Below are 6,008 nucleotides of genomic sequence, written 5' to 3'. Positions count from 1 at the left end.
AAACATAATGCTTGTTTAAGAAAGAAGTGCAGATGCTGGAAAAACCAAAGGTAGACTAAAATGCTGGAGAACTCAGCGGATGAGGCAGCATTTATGGAGAGAAGGGATAAGTGCATTTCGGGTCAAGACCCTTCTTCAGACTGATGTCGGGGAGGCGGCACAAAAAGGAAAGTAAGAGGCGGAGACAGTCGGCTTGTTGGAGAGCTGGGGAGGGGGAGGGGAAGGAGGGGGAAAGCAAGGACTATCTGAAATTCAATGCTCATTACCACTGGGGTGTAAACTACCTAGCGAATATGAAGTGCTATTCCTCCCATTTGCGCTGGGCTTCACTCTGGCAATGGAGGGGCCCAGGACAGAAAGGTTATATTCAGATGGGAGGGGAGTTGAAGTGCTGGGCCACCGGGAGATCAGGTTGGTTAGTGCGAACTGAGCGGAATTGTTGGGCGCATAATCGCCAAGCCTGCGCTTGGTCTCGCTTGATGTATTGAATTTGAACCTGGAACAGCCGATGCAGTAGATGAGGTAGAGGAGGTGCAGGTGAACCTCTGCCTCACCTGGAAAGACTGCTTGGGTCCTTGGATGGAGTCGAGGGGGGAGGTAAAGCAACCAAGTGTAGCATATTCTGCAGTTGCAAGGAAAGTTAATCCTCCAACATTTTCGCCACCTCCAACGGGATCTACCACTGGCCACATATTCCCATCTGCTCCCCTTTCTGCTTTCCACAGAGACCATAACTCTATAACTCCCTGGTCAATTTGTCCCTTCCCAGCCAAATCACCCCCTCCCCGGGTACTTTCCCTTGCAACCACAGGAAATGCTAGGCACAGGGACTCCATCCAAGGACCCAAGCAGTCTTTCCAGGTTGTAGATTAGTGACTCGTGTTATGAGTCATGCATTTGTAGTTATGCCCACTAGCTTGATAGCATCGCGGTCTGCTGCATTCCGTTAGTTTAAAGTGAACTCTTAAGAGAGAAGTTGTATTGCTTGTAACCAATAAAATCTATCCAACCTGACATGGTGTAAGGAAACTGTTATTATAAGGACTACTAATCAACATGGTGTCAGAGTGTATGGACTTACTCCTCAATTGATTCTATTGTTTTTATCATAGCTTATTTCTTTAACTGCGGTTATGGCTGCTGCTGTCAGGAAGCCGGAGATCTTGGTGTTTGATGCAGACCTTGCAGAGCGATGGTGTGTATTCGAGGAAGATTTCTCAATCTTCATTGATGCGGCAGATCCAGCTGCTAACCCTGCTCTTCGTGCATCAATTCTCCTAAATTTCATGGGAACTGAGGCTCCTCGATGTGCCAGAAGATTTCACTGTGCACCGGCTAGGGTCGACGCTAATGGTGTACAGATTGCTGCAGAGTCTAACCGTGATCCCGAATGTCTCCTACGTAAATACCGACAACTATGTGAATTACGAATTAGTGTGAGCATTGAACGCCATAAATTTTTTTCAATGTGTCAAAAACAAGGAGAACCTGTGGAGCTTTATGTTAATGCACTAAAGCATGTCGCTAGTCGATGCGATTTCAGAGATTGAAGATAGTTTGATACGAGACCACTTGATACATGGCATATTGAATGATACACTACGCGAGAAGTTGACCTGACCTTAGCTGCTGTTGAAAACCGCTGTTGTATAGCTGAATTAACCAATGCTCACATTAAATCACTGACACATTCTGCTGCTCGTGAAGTAAATGCAGCCAGCGTGTCTAATCAAACTCCTCCTCGCCTGTTACAGGGGCCAGCTAATAACCCAAGATGGATTGCTAATTGCTTTAATTGTGGCGGTTCACACACTGCAGTTCGCGACCGGTGCCCCGTGTATGGAAAACTCTGTAGATTTTGCAATAAAAGAAACCATTTTGCCAAATGCTGTCGGTCACGCGGTAACAGATTTCAAATGAGACAGTCTGTCAACTCGTTAAACCAGGATGATTGTCCAAGCTCCGAGTTCGCACAAACAGATGGTGATAACACAGTGATTGATGTACATGCTTGGTCTGGCTCAGCGTACAAGCTGGATCCCAAGGTCGGTTTGCTCATTAACGGCAAAACTCTTTATCTCAAGTTTAATAGTGGAGCACGCTGTAATGCTATGTCGCTGGCTGTCTTCCAACAGCCGCAAAACACAGAAACTCTAACTCAGACAACTGCATCACTTATCTCGTTTAATCGTTCTCCACTACACCCTCTCGGCCAAGTAAAGTTACGTTGCTACGTGGTACGCGAGAAAGTACCATCCATACTGGCTGCCGATGCACGCCATGACATGGGTTTGATTTCCTTCAGCCCTTCTGTCTGTCCACTGACTATAGGTTGTGATTTTACACATCACATTTCAACACAATACAAGGATTTGTTTAACGACAAGCTGGGCAGGTTGCCTGTGTGATACACGATTACTATTGACCCTGAGACAACCCCAGTTGTTCGTCCGGCTCACAGGATTCCCCATGCTATGCGGGATCGTGTACAAAGTGAACTTAACAGAATGGTGGCTCTTCGTATGATTACTCCCGTAACTGAACCCTGACTGGGTCTCCTCAATGGTTGTCGCTACTAAGAAGAACAAAGATGAGATGCGGATTTGAATCAACCCCAAGGACTTTAATACAGTAATTAAAAGACCGCGATATTCAATGTGTTCTGTGGACGAGATTGTGTCGTAGATGGCTGAAGCGACTGTATAGACAGTGTTAATGACAAGAGTTCGGTCTGGCAGATTCACTGGAACATAAATCTTCCAAGCTGACAACTTTCAGTACTCCGTTCGGACGTATAAATTTCTGAGGATGCCCTTTGGTATAAGTTCTGCCACTGAAGTATTTCAACAATCCATGGAACAATTGTTGCAGGATACCCACGCTCTATCGTGGTGCACAATATCCTTATTGCTGGAAAAACGGTCGAGGAGCACGATGCCAATCTGACAAAAATGTTGAAGCGTGCCGAGGCCATCCATCTCAAGCTCAATCCCAAAAAATGCAGATTCCGAGTGAATGAGGTAAAATACTTAGGCCATATTTTTACCAAGGACGGCCTGAAAACGGATCCAGCGAAAAGCAGTGCTATTAATGAGCTTCCAGCACCCACGGATGTGCCCAGTTTGCAGAGGTTCCTTGGCATGGCTAACTATTTGAGCAAATTCATTCCGGATTTCAGCGAAATATCAGCCCCATTGCGCCAACTCACACACAAAGACTCTGCTTGGACCTGGCATGAACAACAACAGACTGTATTCGACACTCTTAAATGGCAGATGTCTGGCACTCCTACTCTAGCGTACTCTGATCCTAAACTACCTATTACACTTACATGTGACGCCTCACAACACCTGCTGGGCACTGTATGTCTTCAGAATGATGGCCATGGCAGTAGATCTGTCGCCTATGCCTCGCGCACCATGTCTGACACAGAACAACGATACGCCCAAATTGAAAAAGAGCTGTTAGCGGTTGTGTTTGCCTGCAAAAAGTTCAACGATTTCATGTTTGGCCGTACTATTACAATTGAAACCAACCACCAACCTCTGATCAGCATTCTCAATAGACCTATTCAAAGCTCTCCAGTGCGCCTACAATGGATGTTACTGCAACTTCAAAAATATGACATAGTCCTGACCTACAAACGTGGAAAGGATATGCACCTGGCGGACACTCTTTCACGTGCACCTCGGAAGACCTGCGAGGATCTGCCCTCGCAGGATGACGACTTTATTGTGATGACTGTATCCTTCATCCTTTCATCTTGGATGGAGGACCTGGTTGCCCACACCACCACTGACAAGACCCTACAGTCGCTAACTTCTGTCATTAAGCGCGGCTGGCCAGACAAACACTACAGCGTTCCATTGCCAGTCCGGCCATTCTTCCCTGTTCAAGATGAGCTAGTGCTACAAGACGGCATTGTTTTAAAAGGACACAAGGCCGTGGTTCCTGTTTCGTTGCATCACCGGTATTTTGACGCTGTTCATGCAGGACACCCAGGTGCTGAAGCCACTGTTTCACGGGCGAAAAGCATGTTTTACAGGCCTGGTATGGCCAAATACATCAACGAAAATGTGGCAGCTTGTGCTGTGTGCAATAGTCTGGCACCTCATCAACAAAAGCAACCACTTCTGCCACATCCTGTACCTGCGCTCCCATGGTCTACAGTGGCAGCCGGTTTATTTGACTGGCACGGCAAGCAGTACCTGGTGCTCGTGGATTCGTATTCAGGATGGTTCGACATTGATTTTCTCAGCAGTCCCACTTCCAGCGGTGTGATTTCGAAATTATCTCGTCATTTTTCCGTCCACGGATCTCCAGGCAAGCTGCTGACTGACAACGGTAGTCAGTTCACCAGCCAACAATTCAGAGAGTTTGCTAGACGCTGGAATTTTCACCACATCACCAGTAGCCCTGAATATCCAGTCTAACGGGCTGGCTGAACGGGCTGTCAGAAGTGCGAAACAGCTCATGGAACGCTCTCACAGAGCTAAATCTGACATATTCCTGGATTTACTCAACTTACGCAACATTTCCCGTGACCCTGCCTTGGGTTCACCTGCTCAAAGATTATTATCAAGGAAGACCCGTACCACACTGCCCATAGCAGAGCAAGCATTAATCCCACAAGTTTTTCCACCTGAGGTTCAATTCAGGTTGCAACAGAAAGGTGACACTCAAAAGAAATAGTTCGACAAGGCTAGTAGGCCACTGCCACCATTGACCAAAGGACAGGTGGTCCGCTTGCAGACTGACAAAGGCCATGACCTTATTGGGATAATTTCTGGTCTTGCTTCGGAGCCACGCTCGTACATTGTTAGAGCCTATGGCGGCACCTGCCGACGCAACAGGCAACATCTTCTGCCTGTGAACGAGCCAATCCCTCCTCATTATCCGGATCGTACAAGTTAATTTCAATCTGCATCTAGTGACCCTCGCATGCTCTTGCCAGCGCAACAATCCATGCCTGTGACAGTCCCTCTGTCTGTTCCATCTTCGCCTGCGCCACAGGCTCCTGCTTCGACTCCAGGGACGTTGGTCCACTACCCCACAATGGTGAAGACGCCTGCTCTTTACCTGGAGATAAAGAATGAAGATGGCCTCTATCGTACAGGTGCCGGTCGTGAAGTATCCAGACTATGTTTGACTTTCCACCAGTCTGTCATCGGTTGTGATACTTGCTTTGCTTAGTTATGGGTATATATTGTTATTGATTCTTTAAGAGGGGGGTAGTAGATTAGTGACTCGTTATTTGTCATGGCATTTGTAGTTACGCCCACTAGCTTGTTAGCATTGCGGTCTGTTGCATTCCGTTAGTTTAAAGTGAACTCTTAAGAGAGAAGTTGTATTGCTTGTAACCAATAAAATCTATATATTCTGACATGGTGTAAGGTCACTGTTATTATAAGGACTACAAATCAACACAGGTGAGGCAGAGGTTCACATGCACCTCCTCCATCCTCATCTATTGCATCTGCTGTTCTAGGTGCCAACTGCTCTACATCGGTGAGACTAAGCGCAGGCTTGGCGATCGTTTCGCCCAACACCTCCGCTCAGTTCGCATTAACCAACCTTTACTCCCGGTGACTCAGCACTTCAACTCCTCCTCCCATTCCGAATCCGACCTTTCTGTCCTGGGTCTCCTCCATGGCCAGAGTGAGTCCCACCGCAAATTGGAAGAGCAGCACCTCATATTTTGCTTAGGTAGTTTACACCCCAGCGGTATGAACATTGACTTTTCCAATTTCAGGTAGTCCTTACATTCTCCCTCCTTCCCCTCCCCTTCCCAGTTCTCCCACAGCCCACTGTCTCCAACTTTTCTTTTCTTCTTCCCGCCCCTCCCCCCCACCCCCACATCAGTCTGAAGAAGGGTCTCGACCCGAAACGTCACCTATTCCTTCGCTCCATAGATGCTGACTCACCCGCTGAGTTTCTCCAGCATTTTTGCCTACCTCGGATGCAGGTCAATAGAGATTGGATAAGGGCAGGGGGGGGGGGGGGGGGGG

Source organism: Amblyraja radiata, chromosome 20 (assembly GCF_010909765.2).
Source record: "Amblyraja radiata isolate CabotCenter1 chromosome 20, sAmbRad1.1.pri, whole genome shotgun sequence".
NCBI classification, from domain to species: domain Eukaryota; kingdom Metazoa; phylum Chordata; class Chondrichthyes; order Rajiformes; family Rajidae; genus Amblyraja; species Amblyraja radiata.
Note: the sequence above shows the minus strand (reverse complement) of the source record.